Source organism: Megalobrama amblycephala, linkage group LG7 (genome assembly GCF_018812025.1).
Source record: "Megalobrama amblycephala isolate DHTTF-2021 linkage group LG7, ASM1881202v1, whole genome shotgun sequence".
Classification (NCBI taxonomy): Eukaryota; Metazoa; Chordata; class Actinopteri; order Cypriniformes; family Xenocyprididae; genus Megalobrama; species Megalobrama amblycephala.
In genome coordinates this window covers 24,970,584-24,990,531 of record NC_063050.1, presented here as the reverse complement: position 1 = coordinate 24,990,531, position 19,948 = coordinate 24,970,584, and the positions used below count along the sequence as shown (strand labels likewise).

Below are 19,948 nucleotides of genomic sequence, written 5' to 3'. Positions count from 1 at the left end.
CTATTGCTTTCCTGTTTTAATTAGCAAAGCCTGTCGAATCTTGCTAGAAAGTTTTGAAGAAAAGGTTTAAAAATCCTTTAAGCTTGAGGGTTTATATGCCTTACAGAGACAGATGGACAGTTAGACGGACAGACAGACAGACAGACAGACAGACAGACAGACAGACAGACAGACAGATAGATAGATAGATAGATAGATAGATAGATAGATAGATAGATAGATAGATAGATAGATAGATAGATAGATAGATAGATAGATAGATAGATAGATAGATAGATAGATAGATAGATAGATGGAGAGGAGTTTAATATTTTTGTAGTAACTGTGACTATGATAATAAAAGGAAATGTTTCTTGAGCATCAAATCAGTGAGAAGAATCAGTGATTCCATCACTGGAATAAATTATGGTCTTGTAAACTGTAAAACTGTATTAATGTTACAATATGTCAATAGTCAAACGGTTTGTGTGTATTGTGACAGGGTCCATTGGGCATCCCTGCTACACATCACACTGTTCAAAAGCAGAGAATATAACACATGGAATCATCATAGCATGAATTAATATGCTCATTTTACTTTCATGCATCTCCTCAGGCTTCCATGTTTTGAAAGGTGAATCATAATCTACATCTGCAAACAGTCCCTGATGGTAGAATCAGACATAAGCTGCAAGCTGAATTCTGTTCACTGACATGATCAGGCTCATAGTCCAGTCAAGATCATTTATGCAAAAACGTTGAGATTTATTGGCCAATTCAAGGCAGATCAAAGTGAGAGAGGATTGCTGTTAAGCAGATGTCAACCAAACATGCAGATGAGCTGCTGTTCTACTCATTGTGCTTTTTTCATTAATGCTTATTGTGCTTTCAAAACTTGTATGCAGTGGTTATATCACATGTACTTATGGGCTTAAGCCTGCCAATGGGGTTTGAGAGGGGATACTGATGGATTTAATGGATCTCTCCAGTTGTTCAGTGGCATTTGAATCCCGAGACTTGGCTAAAGCAGACATGAAGCGGTACAAAGTGTCTGTTAGTAAGTAGTGCAATCTTTTAATAGAGCAAGTGGGATGAAATATGGTAATGCAAGGGCTGGAATGACAGCATGTTTTGGGATTATGGTTATGCATATACTGCACTTGCACATTGCACAGACGACAGAGAGCCCTGGGTTGAGAGAGGATTTGGGTGGATTTATTTATTCCGTATTCTGAGCATTTTGGGGGTAAAGCTGAGATGATCTATGGGCGGACACTTCACTTTTTGTTGGTGGTAGTGGTGCGGGTGGCAGGCCTCATTTATTCATCATGGGTGGCGTTCACACAGTCAGTGAAATTGACAACTGTATTTATTAACAGATGTGCCTCTCGAATTGTCCTCTTTAAATTGTTTGTATGAAGAAAAAAGCCTGATATCGATTATGTAGGAATAATGGGTATCATTGTTTCAATATGCCCAGAGAAATCATTAATTATTTGAAGAGTTCAGATGCAAAAGCCTCTAAATGCCATCTGAAATTTTCTTCTAAAATGAGCATTTTTATCAAGCTCATATGTTCAGGTTCAGTAATTTCACTTTAATGTCAATTAATAGGTCATTTTCATTGCCATTAAAGTGAAGTAACTGAACATGAATATATGAGCTTGATAAAAATGCTAATTTTAGAAGAAAATTTCAGATGGCACTTAGAGACTTTTGCATCTGAACTCTTGATTTCCAATAGACCTACATAGTGAATAATCTTCAAAAGTTTGTCACTTAAAGGGTTAGTTCACTTTCAAATGAAATTACCCCAAGCTTTACTCACCGTCAAACCATCCTACTTGTATATGACTTTCTTCTTTCTGATTAACACAATCAGAGATATATTAATAAATATCCTGATGCATCCAAGCTTTATAATGGCAGTGAGTGACACCAATGAGCTGAAGAAAGTGCCTCCAACACATCCATCTATTATAAACGTACTCCACACGGCTCCAGGGGGTTAATAAAGGCCTTCTGAAGGGAAGCGATGTGTTTGTGTAAAAAGAAAAAAAAAAGAAAAAAAAGAATCCATATTTAACAAGTTATGAAGTAAAATATCTAGCTTCTGCCAGACCGCCTTCCGTATTCTACTTATGAAGCAGTTCAAAATGCTTATGCTACATCCTACGGCTTCCCTATTCAACTTACGTAAAAAGCTTAACTGACACAATGCCAGTTCTATTTTCTTTGTAAGTTGAATTCAGAAGGCAGTCTGGTGGAAGCTAGATATTTTACTTCATATCTTATTAAATATGGATATTTTTTTTTTTACACAAACATATTGCTTCACTTCAGAAGGCCTTTATTAACCCCCATTGCCGTGTGGAGAACGTTTATGATGGATGGATGTGTTGGAGGCACTTTCTTCAGCTTGATACTCATTAGTATCACTGCCATTATCCCTTAAATGCATACCTCGGGTCTTTAGTGACCCGGGACATCATTCACTACCCTCCTCCTCGTTCATTTTTCAAAGTTAGACATCAACCTTCTTGGTATTCCTCAATCAATTTATTATAAAGAATATAACAAGAAAAAAAAAAAATTATAAAAGAATGCCTATTTTTGTATTCATTTTTTGTAAAAATTGTATAGGGTCGCAAATGACCCGAGGTGTGTATGAGTGTACACATATTTTTTCTGCACAACAATAATTGAATCTTAGATGACGGAATGAGTGCAATTCACCTTTATTCCACAAGGTGGCAATGTCTGAAACACAATGCTGAAGTGACGACTCATTCAGAAGAAAACGAAATAAGAAACACATGAAATGCAGAGCAAGTACTAAACGCAATCAAATATGACTGTGACTGTTACTGGATGGATCTGGTGAAGCGGTTAGAGATCGAAATATTGATTTTGAAGATGTTGAAAATTATAATTTTGAGAATATGTTGGAGATCGCGAATGGGCTCATATTCGTGACCTCAAACATAAAACTAGCCCATTACTTGCTGAATTTACTGGGAAATGAGCTCTGACGAGGACAGTGATGATGGCATAAAACATCTGCTCAAACGGAGCCCTTTCAAGCTCCAAAATGTAACAAAATACAATTTATTTTATCCTTCTGTAAGTGTTAATCTATTATCAGTGGAGTTTTATATTATCACGACAGGTAGAGATCCATCCATATTAGATATAGATCCGGGTCGATAAAGACCCGAATATGTAAGAATGATTGGCAAAACAGTCATGCATTTAAGGGTTAAAAAGCTCGGATGCATCAGGATATGTATTAATATATCTACAATTGTGTTCATCAGAGAGAAGAAAGTCATAGGATGGCTTGAGGGTGAGTAAAGCTTGGGCTAATTTTCATTTGAAAGTGAACTAATCCTTTAAAGATTTTTAAATGTTTTTAAAAGAAGTTTCTTATGTTCACCAAGGCTGCATCTATTTGAACAAAAATACAATAAAAGAACTACCAGTCTTCAGTGTCACATGATCCTTCAGAAATCATTCTAATTTGCAGTTTTGTGGTTAAGAAACATTTCTTATTATCAATGTTGAAAACATTTGTCTTGCTGCTTAATATTTTTGTTGAAACTGTAAACCATTTTATCAGGATTATTTGTTCAAAAGAACAGCATTTATTTGAAATAAAAATCTTTGTAACATTATAAATGTCTTTGTTGTCATTTCGATTAATTAAATGCATCCTTTCTAAATAAAAGTATTAATTTCTTCTCATTTTTTTTTTCTTGACCAGCATGTGCTGCTGTGCCAAAATTGCTCAAGTTCCCTTAATCATTTCAATATGCCAAACGGTTGCCAAAATACAGCCTCATTTCCTATTTGGCATCCTCGCTGTTCACTTCATGAAGCTATTTCTCATGAATGATTTAAAACATCAAAAAAGTTAATTTTTGAAAATTTTGTTTAAGATTTTGCCAATTTTGTAAGAGGAGTTACATTAAACTGAAACCGTGGCACAGAATGAACTCAATAATAATAATAATAATAATAAAAAAACAGAACAATAGACAGATAGACCCACAAACATGCATACTGATATATCAGTCTCAATTATGTCCTATTAAAAATAAATAAATAATGATGTGAATGTCAAGTGGATGCCTGGTGAAAGCCTCATTATCAGCATTTAACAAGAATGAAAACTGCAAAGTGCTGCTGGGTTCTGTGTCCTCTGGGAACTGGACTTAAGCTAAGCGGGGCCAAAATATTATGGAAGGATGAAAAGTGAGAGAAAGGAGAGGAGAATGAACAAGAATGAGCAAGAGAGCAAAGACAAAGAGGCAAGCCATAAACAATAATTGGAGTAATGGTTTTGTGTAAAGACAGCCAAAGTAGATGAGCAGCAAGGCGCCAAAATCAATTTACTCTCACGTAATACTCTCTGGCCTGCTTCCTTCCGATTTAATAAGGTGCTGAAATATAACAGTCTACTCAATTAAGGCAGCTAATGGAGGAACAAGCACCCCACTGGAGAAATGACCATGTTGCTTTTTTCCCCTCCACCGCCAACAGCAGCAGCTCCAGCAGATATTGTGGATAGTGGAACATGACGTCCTGGAATGGACATTTGCGTCTTGGCTGTTGCAGATGATGGACTGTGAGGGTGCTTAGCCAGCTCACTGGCTGTAGGGTTTGCCGATGGTTTATTTGATCAGCTGGGCACCCAGCTAGGAGTCTCAGGCAGAAAGAAATAGAATCACTTAGACATCCGGACAGGCAGGAATCAGTGATGGGGATGATTGGAGCGACCGATCAACAGGCTCCGGGGAGCTTTGACGACTTGACAAGTTTCTTTGATGACTCTAGCTACAGCTAAGGCTCTTGATTGTATTTGCACGCTCTCATCTCCCAGTGCATTCATGCATGCACAATGACACGGTCCATTTAGGATGTGTCTGTTTTTCAACATTCGGTCTCATTCAGACGCAGCGGAGGGAGCTGATTACTTCGGGGGGGGGGGGGGGGGGGGGGGAGACGCTCGCGTGGTGAGGTTGCCGCATGAGGTAAATATAAGGATGTAGGAACAGCTGGCGGTGGCCGTATTGATTGGCTATTTAGGCACTGATCTGAGAGGAGAGTTTGGGTCGATGTGGTGTAGTGTCAGTGTGTGTGACGGAGAGGCAGGTGAATGGAGCAGAGAAACCTCTCAACAGGAGTGTTCTGCACCACTGAAGCATACCACCAGGTCAAATACCTTACTACAGAGGAAGAGACAGAGATAAGGAGAGAAAGATAAAGAGAGAGAGAGTGAGACATAGGGGGCCACTCCTGGATGTAGACCCCCTAGCGAAGTATAAATCTACCAAGATGAGCCCTTCCTGTGATGCAGTGCGAAGTGAAAGCGGAGCACAGAGCGGAGCTGTGTGATTTTGCCTGGAGCGAGGAGGGATTTTATTAGTGAAAGTCAATGTTGTGTGTTCTCTCACTCTAAGATCGCTCCGATGCATGGCAGCACAACATGTTAACAGACCGTAATGCCACCATGTTTAAAAAAAGACTATTAGTCTGAAAGAAAGATGGAAATTATTAGTATAATCAGAGAAATTAAAATCAATCTTTACTAAATCAAAAATGAGAAGCATAATCAGAAAGACAAAAATGTACTCATTATTTTTTGTGAAAATTAATGACTGGGAAAAAATTATGAAGTGTTCCGTTAAAGATATAATTCACCCCAAATTATAGTGGCCCTTATGCTAATTTAAAGGTCCTAATTTTGTTTTGGAGGTCTCCTACAGTTGGTTTACATGCATCCAAGGTCAAAAAACACTTTAATTTTCTCATAATATACAATAAACATCATCTAATTGCTCAAAAAGTCTGAAAACGGTTTGTTCGAAGATTCAGTCTCTCTAAAACCCCCTTTCCGAGAGCCTACTCTGCTCTGATTGGTCAGACGACCCAGTTTGTTGTGACTGGTCTACCGCTTACAGCGTGTCGGAAGTAAAAAAGTCCATTACCATATCTAAATTTCAGCTCCGAAGGTTTCCTCAGCGCTTGATACAGTGATACAAACAGATGCCGTTTGGTTTCTCCATATCAATACCAGCGTTCAGCAACAACTACAACAGTGTTTGAAGATGGGTCAAAGTAAACACTGTTCGCATGCAGCCAGTGAAGACCATAGGCTGGCATTATGCATTTTGGCATTATGTAATTTGTTACATTGTTATGTAGGTTTGTAACAGGAAGTTACAAGTTGTTGACAACTCATTTGAGAAGTTCATTCTTTTAGGAGACAATAACTTTATTTGTCATGCACTTTGATCTTTAAAACTTTGCAGACCTTTAACATTCAACAGCTATATTACATACTGCATGAAAGGTAATATTTGAAAAAGGATAATAGGAGAACTTTAATATTCTGTCATTATTTACAGACTTATTTTCTTCTGCAGAACAAAAGAATATATTTTTGGAAAATAAAATTGGTTAACATTAACTTCTATTGAATGGACAAAAACATACAAAAAACAAAAATCTCAAAATATCTTCTTTTATGTTTTACTTATAAAAGGAAATCATACAGGATTGGAATGACATGAGGGTGAGTAAATGACTAAAATTTCATTTTTGGATGAGCTATCTCACTTTAACAAATGTGAAAAAACGACAAACTATTTGTCACATTGAAAGCAAAGATATCAATCACAAAACAGTTCTCTTTTGTTGTGCACTCAGTGCAAAACTAAGGCCGTGTGTCCACCAGAGCGTGTTTAGCCAGCGGAAAACGCTAGGCGCTCTGCTTAAAACGCCTATCTGTGAGCGCTTGAGAGCGCTTCAGCTGCGCAGCGTTTTTTACGGAATATCGGAATATCATGGCACTGTTACTTATAACTGATTTTGCAGGTAATTTGTTTCAGACTTAAAATGTTCACACAATGTGAAATTACTTTGCTATGTATTTTCAGAGAGCAGTAATATTAAATTCTCATCCATTTTGTTCCGTTCTCTGTTTGTTTATGTTGTTGTACAGCAAGAATGTTGTGACGGTTGGCCGGTGTAGTATTTGTCCCGCCCCTCCCCCACTCTGATTGGACGGCTGGCTAAAAAATGACAGTGATGAGCGCAGCGTTTTCCTCAAAGTTGAACATTCTTCAACTCGAGGCGATCAGTAAAACACGCCGAGCTCTCAGCGCTTGAGCGTGAAAAAGACGCTCAGCGGCTCGTTACGCTCCTGCCGTTTAAAAAACGCGGCGCTCCCATTGAAAACAATTGAAAAAGTGCGCTAGCAGCTGGAAAAAACGCTTAGGTGGACACACGGCCTAAGAACACATACCTTGTATTTTAAAGGCTTCTGTGATGCTTCATCAGATAGGATGCTTTTTATGATTTTTTTTGTGAAACTTGAGGGATTTGTCATAAATATCAGACTATAAACTTCCACATTCAGTTTTTGTCAGCCATGTTGGACGTTTAATATACAAGAGGAACTTTTAATTTTAAATTATACACGTTACACAACAGTTCTGGTTCTCGAATCTGACATCTGTCATGGCGGTCGAGCAAATCCACCATATTTTTTAAATACTGTTGTTGTGTCACGAAATGTAGTTTTAAGAGTTTTTGTTTTAGGTGAGAATGTAGTTATTTAGACCTCAAATATGTGACTCATATATAAACATTATACAAACAATTTGTTTAGACTCTTTTGCAGATGCGAGCTCCAGGCCGTCAGCGGTCGTTCAGCGCTCATGTACCCGCAGAGAACATCTTCATCTCGGCCAGTCCTTGGGGAAGTTGCCCCTGGCTCTTATGTAGATAGTGGTTAAACATGAGATATAATTAATTTTGGGTATATCAAACAGGCAATCTTTGGTCTTATTAATCTGATGTACAGCCATATCGCACTGCTTTCTTGTGATAACGCTCATTTAATGTACTTTAATTTTACATGTGACAAATAAAAATCTAGAATCTGCTTAACGCTATATCATGTTAGGACATGGTGTAAAGGTAAGTATGCATCACTCTCTTCTCTCAGATGTGTAGCCAATTCAAATATTCTGTTCAAAAACAGTCATAAAATCATATATCTAGTCATCAAAAATTTTCAACTAATATGTCTTGCACCCAGATATGACATCAAAAACAGCGAGCGAGAAATGGAAAACCCAGAGTGGAGTTGGAGCGGAGTGAGTGATTACAGAATGCTTTGAGCAAGGATTGGAAATTACTGTCACTCCACATCTCTCAAAACAGTAGGTGTTAAACAAGCACACACACACACACACACACACACACACACACATACACACTTCTTTCTGTCTGTATGTAGGACACTCTGTGGCAGCTTTCTCTCTGGGTCTTGAGGGACTCAGTGGGGTCTCGACCTCTCAGCCCTGTTTCACACTCATTAGCATTCATCACCTTCTCACGCACAGCACACTGGCCACTCCAACACTGCTCTCATTTCTATTACCATTCAGCATACCAACCTAAATTCACAAGCACATGCACACGCACGCACATACAAGCACACACAGAACGGCTCCCTGAGGACATGCATGCTCTGTGTTGACAAGCCCTCCTGGTGGTCTGCTGATTCCACTGAGGCTAATAAAAAGCAACACTAAGGGGTAATTGGTGCAGGTAATTCTGTAAACTCTGCCACAATTGCCATTTTTAGAGAATGTGTCTTGTGACTAGGCTCGTTTTAGACTACTAATTTGCGTTATTCCTCAATTAAATACTGTAATCTCTGGAAACAGACCTCAGGAGAGAGGGAGAGGTATTTACATATAGAGTTACAATGACGTTTGCTTCCTTGACTTAATTATTCTGGGAGAGAGAGGAAGAGACAAAGGAGTATGTGCATTGTATTCTAGCCAAATGTGCTGTCAGTCAGTGTGGCTCCATGTGTCTGTCCTCCACGGCTGGGCTCTAAGTTAAAGGATCTCTTTGCTTTGTGCTCATCCTAATACAAATAATCATTTGTTCAGGCTGGTTGGAGACAGTCCTTCAGAGCAGGCCCCCAAGAGCAGCCGACATCGATCCTTGTCTCTCATGAAATAGATTCAAAGTAAGGACGTGCAAAAAAACACAATTTTGGAAACGCTTTACAATAAGCTTCAATTTGTTAACATAGAGGATTCAGTCTCACAGACTAACAATGAACAACAATGTTTACAACATTTAATAAGTTCATTCTAAATATACTATTGTTCACTGTTAATTCATGTTAATTTAATATACAGTACATTAATTAATGTTCAACACAACCTTAAATGTTAAAATGTATTAGTACATGTAGAAATTAACCAATGTTAATAAATGCTTTAAAAGTATTGTTCATTGTTAGTTCATGACACCAACTGTATTGTCACCTAAATGATGAGCTGGTGGGTTGAATGAATGACTAGTCGACTAATTGTTCCAAAGGAATCCATATGAAATTAATAAATTACATTTTAAATTACACTAATTAAAAACACCTATTTAAAATTGTAATAATACTTCTCAGTATTATGTTTTAACAGTATTTCGATCAAATAAATGCAGCCTTGGTGAGCATATATGCAAATTCTTTGAAAAACATATCTCCAAACTGTTGACGGGAAGCATGGCTGGACTTACCATTGGGCTTGACTGGGCTTCAGCCTATGGGCCCCACCCAGCCCAGCCTTTACCCATTTATGTTTCTTTGATTTGTTCAGTTATGCAAGTCAGAAATTGTTTGTCACAATTTCACTGCTGGGCCAGTGCGAGCGAAAAGCTATAAATGGGGAGGCTGGGGCTAATAGCCTATGACTGTGAGCTTTGAGGCCATAATCAAATGCTGTAAACTAGTATTTATCATTATTTCACACAGAAGCAAGACACATGCATTGAATTGGGTCTGCCTTGATTTATTTGTGATTACATGGCTACTTCAAACAGCTCCATTAAGGCTTTTAGCCCAAAACAGCACACATTTAGAAAGATATTGATACATTTGCATATGCTCATGCCTCACTTCTTCTTAATTTTGCACAAAATTTTGCTATCTGAAGAGTTTTGAGTGCTCTCTCCTGTCTCAATGCCAACACACTATAGTGGGCAGAAATGTCATTAAAATGATTTAAAAAAAAAAAAAAAATCCATTTAATGAGTTCCTGTTTTTTATATTTATAACATATAGGAGTTATAGCTCAAGTAAGAGTGCTGTGAGTGCAAATGTGATATTGATTTTATACAACAGTTCAATAAACAACAAGTTACTGAGTTACTTAGACATATTCTATTTTTCACATATTGTTTTTGCTCCTTCAAAGAAAATAGAACAAACAGCAGAACCGCTGTGTCTCGGAGCAACACGGCATTTTGGTCATCAAAGAGTCAACGTATTTGAACAAGTAAATGATTCAATAGGCTACCCATTCATAAATACAGTCATTTGCTAAGTTAAATGTATTCACATTTTGAACAAATCTGTTGAATGAAGGATTCAACTCACTCATTAAGATAGTGACTTGCTGCCAACTACTGGCAGTTTTAGTTTCATATTTAAAAAGTATCAATCATTCAATCATTTCAATATTTCTACATTAAAAATGTTATATTTAAAACATTAATCTTTTCACATCATTTATGTAATAATTATAATTGCTGTGTAAATCCATTCATGCCACGTCTGAGCTGCATTAAACGGGTATAAATCCAAAGAAGGGTTTTGTTTATATTGATTTTATTTGATTAATAATAGCCAAACAGTGTCTTTTTATTTTGATTGAATTTATTGATTAAATTTAAGAATCTGACATAGATATGACAATAAATCTCTGCTTTTTTGCTCAGTGTTATTTCAGGGTTTAGATCTTCTCTCAACTGAGAACAAATTCTATCAAAGCATATTTTAATTTTCAAAGAATATTTTAATTTTGTGTATTTTGAGCTACTCCATAATTATTTTTTAGTTGAGGTCATTTGTAGCGTAGGTAGGGCCCAAATGTAAACTCAAGCCCAGGGGCCCCTAAGTTCTGCTCTGACTGGAAGTGTAATAAATACATTATATATTATACATATTACACATATATAAATTAGTGTAATTCTCCTTTATTATGCTCTCAATATGCATTTTTAATATTTGGGTCATTTTTAACTTTCTCATTTAAAAAAGAAAAAAAAAATCTCTAGATGTTACACTCCAAAAACAATGCAGGATCCGACACAACAGCCTAAAACATCCATGGCTGTATGGCTGTTGCACTACAGTGATATAAAAGGGGTTCATGTTAAGATGCAACTGTCTAAAAGGTAAACCACAACAAGCTGTCAGCACACTAATTATAACGCAACTGTTGAAAATATCTAATGCTAAAAACACACAAAAAAATGTTTAAGAAAACATCTAGTCAACCTTCATGACCCATTCCTAATTCAAAGCATTTCTGGCAGAAAAAGAAGAAAACAGCACATTTTTGCATCGCCTTCATTCTGGACACCCCTTCTTTAGGCCCCCCTTTCCCTTTCAATCATGGAAAAAAATGCCAGCCTCGCAGATGCCAATCACAATTTGCATTCAAGGCCTGAGCAACATAAATCCAATTAAGTTCTCCCCAAATACAACATTTATGAAGCTTAAATGTCTTTGTGGAGCAAAGAGGACACAGGCTGAGGAGCTCATCAGCTTTTCCTTTTTCTCTCTCTCTCTGTCTCTCTCTCTCTCTCTCCCATCATCCCTTCTGTCCCTGTGATTTCCATAAATATAAATCCACTATTTACTCCCTTCCCTGGCAAATTCAGCAGGAAGATTTCTATTCTCAGTAGAAAAGACCTCCATTTGGAAATGTCCAATCTCGCTTGAATGGTGGGTGGGAGTCGAGCGAGTTCAGGCATAATCATCGCTTTCTGAATCCTATTGTGCGATTGCGTATTAAATGGTTAAAGACTCACGAAACTGTGGGGGACTTAGAAGAGATTTGTAGTGGGAAATGATTTTCAATGTACTTCCTTGAAGTCAAGGTCAGAGTATGCATAAAGCGAAAGAGACACAGAAAGAGACAGAGATGGTAAGGTGGAGAAAGGATTGAGTCCATTGTCATCTATCATACTTTCCAGGAATCCCATTATACCTGGAGAGAAACTTCATGCATTTGCACATTTTTGTGAGTTCAAGGTGTTGTACACGCCAAGCAAGGGCGTATGTGTGAAAGACTGTGAATCACTATTAAACCATATGTGCACCATGAATCCATTATTCATTTCCTCCTCAGAGAAAAGCAGAAGATATGGGACAATGTGACCCCATTATAGAAAGCCATCTCTAATGAATAAAGGGCCAATAAAGGTCTGTAATATATGGAAATAGGATTGTGCTGTTATCCTTGCCTGCCATTGACTGTGACCAGTCTGAGAGTCTTCTCATCCCAGCCAGAAGGGGGCGATGTGAGGACAAGGATTCAGCCTCAGCTGGGAGTTCCCTGCTGGCCGAGATAGATTCACAGGCTGGGGTTATAATGTAATTTAACCCAGCAGCTAACGCATATCACGAGCAAGCAAGGTGAATCATTCGCCACGTTTCCATTAACGCCAATGCCTTGGGTTTCCTACTCTTTCTTCTTCTCTCAATCAATCAGAAAGAAGTCGGGGAAGAAAGCTCTGACTTCTCAGTGGATCAGTCATTGCACAAATGAGCTGTGATCCAGATAGAAGGGCTGCTTTCATCTTGTAACAGGCGGTAAGATCTATATTAAGGCTTCTTAGCTGCGTACGCTTCACACATGCGAATGCGCCAGGCTAGGTTGCTCACCCAGCAGTCGAGGCAAGAGGTAATAAAGTATTAAAATAAAAGGAAGGGGGATTTCGAAAGCCAGAAGGATTCCGTGGTCGAGGGCGGCTTGCAGGAGAGGCTCATTACGTACCTGTCACGTAGCAAAGTTTTCCGCATCTCTCTCTCAGCACCGATGTCTCACAGAGAGCAAAACACGTGCCTGGAGACTGAACGGATGGATTTTGTCTTCCCCTCCTATGCTTCATTTTCACCCTCACAAAAATGCCTCAGCTTTCTCCTTCAGAAGTAAACTTAGCAAATTGGCGAAGGAGACGTCACCCCTCTGGCAACGGAGCTCTGACGGAGGAGTCTTAGCCCACGCGAGAGGCCTGAGTGCGCGAGGAGAGAGACGTCAGCTTAACTTTGGCTTGTTAACTGCTTTAGGCAGATGTTATGTACTGTAGGGGGACTTTTCACAAAGAATTGAAGCAGATGATAAACAGCATACGGGGGACTTTGGACGGCCTGGTTACACCAGACAGAGTTAAACAGAACTGTTTGTGACAGTATACATGTTGAATGGAAGGCAACAAATCTCTGTTGTGGTTTGCAATACGTATAAAAAAAAAAGCCTGGGCCTGCAGAATGGATCGACTTTTAAAAGCTGTTTGGAATTTGGTGTCACGTTGATGAGTAATGTTTCTAAAACATTAGATGAGCAAACATTTCTGCTGCCCTTCCTGTGAGAGAGACAAAGAGAGTAAGTATGGGAGAGCACAGATATAATAAATATGTGAGCCGGTGAGAGTTTTATTTTATTGGTAATAAAAACACTGAAAGTAAAGGCTTTTCTCACTCAAAATGGAACTCCAGGATCACACGAAGAGAACTCAGGCTTCGCATCCTGCTGTCCAACTATCCCTCTTAATTCCCCTAAGAGACTGGCATGTAATGAGAAATGTCTCCTAGTAATCAGACTGTATTATGTAAGATATGAAGAATATTACTTTCTGTATTGATTGTGTGTATTCATTTCCCCAGCTTTGATTTTTCATAAGCATTTTTGTCAAATGACAAATCACTAAATGAATAAAACTTCAGTCGCTAGAGAAACCAAATCCCTGGTTCATACTCTCAGATTTGTGTTGTTTATTACTTTTACTTCAGATCAAATAAATAAAACCCCTTGAAAAATGTTCAAAGTGTACATGGATATTGATTAACATCATTTTCTGGATCCTAAATCGGTTTGCAAATGTTGTTTTAGAATTGTCAAATTTATAATTTTCAATTAAATATACATTTTATTTAATTTATACAATTTAATATAAAATATACAAGTATATATAAAATTATTATATAACCTTTTTGATATCTATTAACTCTGCCAGGCTGTCAACCTCTCTGGAGTCTATTAATAATTTTACATTCATTCAAATTTATTTTATATTAATTTATATTTATAATTCAGGGGTGTAATAAATGTGTGAAATCATTTGTGCAGATTTTTTTTTTCTTTTTTTTTTTTTTGGTGAGAATGTTCACTAAGTAATCACAACTGTTTGCTTTAAAGTAGCCATATTTGTGCATTTGTTTGTTTGATCTTGGTAATCATAGCCATAAAAATATGAATGTATTAATATATTAAAGGGGTGGTTGATTATGATTTTACTTTTTTAACTTCAGTTAATGTGTAATGTTGCTGTTTGAGCATAAACAACATCTGCAAAGTTACAACACTCAAAGTTCAATGCAAAGGAAGATATTTTCTTTTAAAGAATACGCTGTTTAAGGACTACAACAAACGGACTACAACGAGCTTCTTCCCGGGTAAGTGACATCACTAAACCTAAAAATTACATAAACCCTGTCCCCGAAAACATTCAACAAAGGGGGTGAGGCCATGTTGGGCTGCTTTAGAGAAGAGGAAGAGTTGTTGTAGTAGAGTATTGTTGCCATGCCATCATTTTACGCCGGACTACTTCACACACGAGGGTCAATTCAATGCTGGATTTGCACAAAAGATTAACATGACGGCATATGCTAGTCGATGAGTTGAATCAACTCCACAGCAACTACATAAATCTATCCACTAACCATTCAGAAATGTCCAGTTGCATTCTATAAGTTGTAACTTCTTCCTGAGTCTCTCCATCAGTGTCCGACTCTGGTTTGAACAATGTAAGGCTGAACACTGTTACTGACAATCCTCATTTTGGCTGCGTGAGATTCTCTAGCTTTGTTGTTATTGAGCAACTGAAGCGCGAGCTGTTAAAGCTCCGCCCTCTTTTGGAAAGCGGCGGGAGCAGCAGCTCATTTGCATTTTAAGGGACACACACAAAAAACTGTGTGTTTTTGCTCACACTCAAATAGGGGCAAATTTGACAAGCTATAATAAATGACCTGTGGGGTATTTTGAGCTGAAACTTCACAGACATATTCTGGGGACACCAGAGACTTATATTACATCATGTGAAAAAGGGCATTATAGGCAGGGTTGCCAGGTTTTCACAACAAATTGAGAAAACTAGCCCAAAGGCATTTCAGGGGGGTCCTGCAGTAAAAATCGCGTTCCGGGGGGTAAAATTCATGTTTCCAGGGACTAAATATAATGTTATTTTGGGTCGATTCAACCCGCGGACATGAAAAACAACCCGCGGCAACAGTGTGAAAGTAGCCCAATTCCGCGGTAAAAACTTGGCAACGCTTATTATAGGTCTACTTTAATATATGACCAAAACATAAAGGAGTGGTCAAACTTCAACAATAAAGATGTGAAAGTTAAAATTAAAGATCCCAGTAAAGCGATTAAGAGAGAGAGAGAGAGAGAGAGAGAGAGAGATAAAAGTCTCATTTATCAGACACAAAATATATTTTAGTTAACTTTGCAATTAAAAACCGTACTTTGAAAAAAAAAAAAAACCCTGACAGAAAGAGAAAGATTTCTGTCTGCCTGTTCTAGGCACGCATTGGTCGCATGTAATGCTGACAGCCTGGCAGAGTGGAATAGATATAAAGAGGTGTGTTTGATCCCTGACAGGTGGGTTTGGGTTGAGCCAATGACTGCAGAAAATATGAAATGCCCTCAGGGCTTGGAAGAGGAGTAGGATGCAGGAACTACAACAAACAGAAGAACCAGCAACCCGAGAGGAAGGAGAGGTCTGGAGTCAACAGAAAGTCACAGAGGTCTATGGATAAAGCCTTGCAGCATCCCACTAATGTTATCATTCTAATCCACATGTGTGCAGCAGCAGTCATGAAAGGCTGGTTGTAAGACTATATAAGTGTGTGTCTTCGTGTTGGTGTACATAAGTGAGCGAGTCTTCACTCAGACCTCTGCAGAAGAGACGCAGTGCGCCTGCACATATAAACACAAACACACACTCCGCCACACTCAGGAAAGCTGATTTTCTCAAGACCTCATATCCACCCAAAAATTAATCCACAGCTTAATGCCTGGTATGGCTAGTCTGGGGCACAACATGCTGTGATGTGATAGGGGACCAAAAGAAACACACACACACACAAAATAAAATAAAATAAAATGTTATCAATTCTTGTGATCTTGTGATTTGTTTTTTTCTGGCAATTAATCGCTTGACAATTTTAAGGAAAGAGATCAAAATAGTATGTGGGTCAGGATTATGTTTAGTTTTATTGTCTTCTGTTTCATTTTTCAACTTGGTCTCATGGAAATACGTACCTGTGGGAACGTTTTCACGTACCAATACGTACATATCACTGCAGTTTCCAAAAGAAATGAACACTAGAGGCAGTAAAACAGCAAGTGCTTTTAATTGTTTTCATACACAGCTACGATTACAGGGTCAGATTTGTTTTGAAAGACTTGTTTTTGCGACTCCTTGCACAATATTATGTTATGACTTCAAAACGCTTTTACCAAAGTGCACGATTTGTAAACAAATATATTTTGGACTTTGCATTGGTTAACCAGCTCCATATGTTTCACTTTTCTAACATAACAAGCTTGCTTGGTAGCTCAGCTGAGACGGAGCTGGACTTAGGAAGAGGAAGCGTTGGGTATAAATCCGGGGAAAAATGAGTCACGGTAAAAGAGCTCAAATATAAGAGATCATAACAAGCTAAAATGGCATGATTACGGATGCTTTTTATGCTTAGGTGTAGTGTTGGTGGTATATTGTTTTAAAAAATAATGGAGCATTACACTTTCTCGTGCCACTCCCCGGACAAAAATTCAAATCAGAACTGCGGTGATCCATATAAAAACCAATGTCACAAAAACGTACCGTATTCACCATGACTAAAAATTAGTTCCGGCAAAAAAAAAAATGAACATGCTTTTAGCGCCACTCAGTGGACATTTCACATTGAAACTGCAGTGATATTTACATATTAGTACATATTTTGCGACTCACGAAAACGCTCCCACAGGTACGTTTTTACTAATGAGACCAGGCTCTAATTTTTAGTCATGGCTGTCTTTGTGTCTGTTTTGCCTGTGTTCTAGTTAATGATCAGTTTACCTTCCTTGATTTCATATGTTGCCTTCAGTTTCCTGTGTTCCTATCACTCATCAGTTGTCATGGTTACAGATTGTGTCACACACCTGGTTCTTATTAAGTTGCTTGTTATCTCTTGTATTTAAGCCCTCAGTTGTTTCATTTCCTAGTCCAGTGTTGTTCTACCATAGGCCTATTTGTATAAGCTTTTTTGTAGGGATGGAGAAATGAAGCCCCTTAAAACTTTTCTCTCATTGTTTTGGGAAAAAAGATTTGAAGCATCAGGAGTGTTGAAAACAGTGCCATCTTGTGGCAGGTCAAATTTATAGCAGCCATAAACCAGAGCGTACAGTTCCATTGTTTTATTCCAATAATAACCAACTGCCGAACCGGAAAGCATCACAGCAGTCTGAGGACAACAGCACCAGGCCAGCAGTCTCACACTGGTGTTGGGGTGGAGCTTATAACATCATTAAGGGTAGGTTTAGTGGTTGGGTGTGTTTCACATTTGTTAAGGTTGAGCTTATAGTTATAGTGAAGAGTAGGGTTAGTGGTTGGGGTGGGTTTCGCAATCATCGGCACCACCCAAACTTCAGGTCTGACGCTGTTATCCTCAGACTGCTGTGAAGTGTGGTTCTGGTTCTGCTGTTAGATATCTCTTTTATCCATTAAAGGGTTAGTTCACCCAAAAATGAAAATTCTGTCATTTATTACTCACCCTCATGCTGTTCCACACCCGTAAGACCTTCGTTAATCTTCAGAACACAAATTAAGATATTTTAGTTGAAATCCGATGGCTCAGTGAGGCCTGCATAGGGAGTAATGACATTTCCTCTCTCAAGATCCACAAAGGTACTAAAAACACATCTAAATCAGTTTATGTGAGTACAGTGGTTCAATATTAATATTATAAAGCGACGAGAATATTTTTGGTGTGGCAAAAAAACAAAATAACGACTTATTTAGTGATGGCTGATTTCAAAACACATCTTCATTAAGCTTCGGAGCATAAATGAATCAGCGTATCGAATCATGATTCAAACCGCCAAACTGCTGAAATCACGTAACTCTGGCCCTCCGAACTACGGATTCGACACACCGATTCATAATGCTCCGATGCTTCCTGAAGCAGTGTTTTGAAATCGGCCATCACTATATACGTTTTTTTTTCTTTTTTTTTCAGGAAGCTCGTTTGCCGTGGCTGTGGATTAGAGGTAATAATGCTGTAAATGATGTTCAGTTTCTTGCATAAACCAATCACTTTGCTTCTTTAGACCTCAGTGTATCATCAGGAGCTACGGGAATTAATTTTTTGTCTGCATGTTTTTTTTTTTTTGTTGTTGTTGTTTTCGAATCTCAATGTGACGGCACCCATTGACTTCTGTTATATGAATCACAGAGAACCAAGGCTTAAGCTAAAAGAAATCTTCTCTACTGTTCTACTGAAGAAAAGTCACCTACATCTTGGATGGCCTGAGGCTGAGTAAACTAACAGGAAATTTCCTTTTTTGGGTGAACTATCCCTTTAAAGTGACAAGTGATCCATTTCTTCACCTCCTTCATCTTCCTCCGCAACTCTACGCTCTTATGTGGATAACAAATATTTGAACATATTTGCATGCATGTAAAGACTTCTTTCTCCACTAGCACTTAACAAAATAACAGCTCTCTTACCCATTGCATTAAAAGTCTCAAATGTCTTACACGAGACCAATATCAAACTAGACATGGTAATAAAATAACCGATTAAATATTTCTCAAATAGTGTCAATTTACTTAAATTGTTTCAGTTTGAAAGGAAGCTACTTGCTGTGTGTTTGTCACCCACAGAGATACCCACTGTTTTTAATTTGAGAAAATGATTACAATAATTATCATTAATGATAATGCTAAATGATATCAAGTATAATAAGAGTTAAAAGGAACACATTTCTGCTTAAGTATAGAGGACTTGAGCCCTACTGACTGTGAGGGTACATCAGACAAATTTTTTGGAAAAGCTGCTCTACTGCTTGTGAAGCTGAAGGTTAGAGAGCAGAACTAATACTAAACTCTGAATCATGGATTGACGTGAGCTGTGGTGGAAAAGCTGGTTAAAAAAAAAAAAAAAGTGTGCACACCACACAATGAATTGCAACGGCAGTGTATGGAAATGAAAGACATTGGATTAAGGTTCCTGGCAATCGATTGAGGATGTCAAAAGTGCAGGTCACTGGTCATAGTGACATTTCATGTATCCTCTATTCATGTGCAACAATACAGGTTTAATGAGGTCAATCACAATGTCTCGGTGCAGCCGATATAAATGAGATTTTGAAACAGTCTGGCAGATCAAAAGCTAAAGCAAATTGGAGAAGAATGAAGCATATAAAAAAAGTCTAAAAACAATTGCAGAAATGTCATGGAATACAAAGAAAATGGAAATTCAAAGTGCAGCGCATATGCTCTTTGATTCTCCAATGCTTTTTTGGGGGGAAAAAATAAATAAAAAATAGAAAAAGTGAAAATTCTTATATTATATATATATATATATATATATATATATATATATATATATATATATATATATATATATATATATGTTTCAATATTGACTCGATTAACAGCTGCTAAAAATTAGGCTTTCCCATTTTAGGAATAAATTATATTTTAAGATATATTAGTAAAAAAACAATAATAATATTTCACAATATTAAAGTTTTTACTGTGTTTTTGATCAAATACATGCAGCCTTGCTGAGCATAAGAGACTTTTTTCCAAAAACAAA

General features: G+C 37.8%; 1 protein-coding gene across 1 annotated transcript in view; it reads right to left on the bottom strand.

Moving 5' to 3' along the window:
- Positions 1-19,948, bottom strand: part of galntl6 (polypeptide N-acetylgalactosaminyltransferase like 6) — a 261,879-nt gene that overhangs the window by 18,269 nt on the left and 223,662 nt on the right. The gene's annotated exons all lie outside the window — the stretch shown is intronic.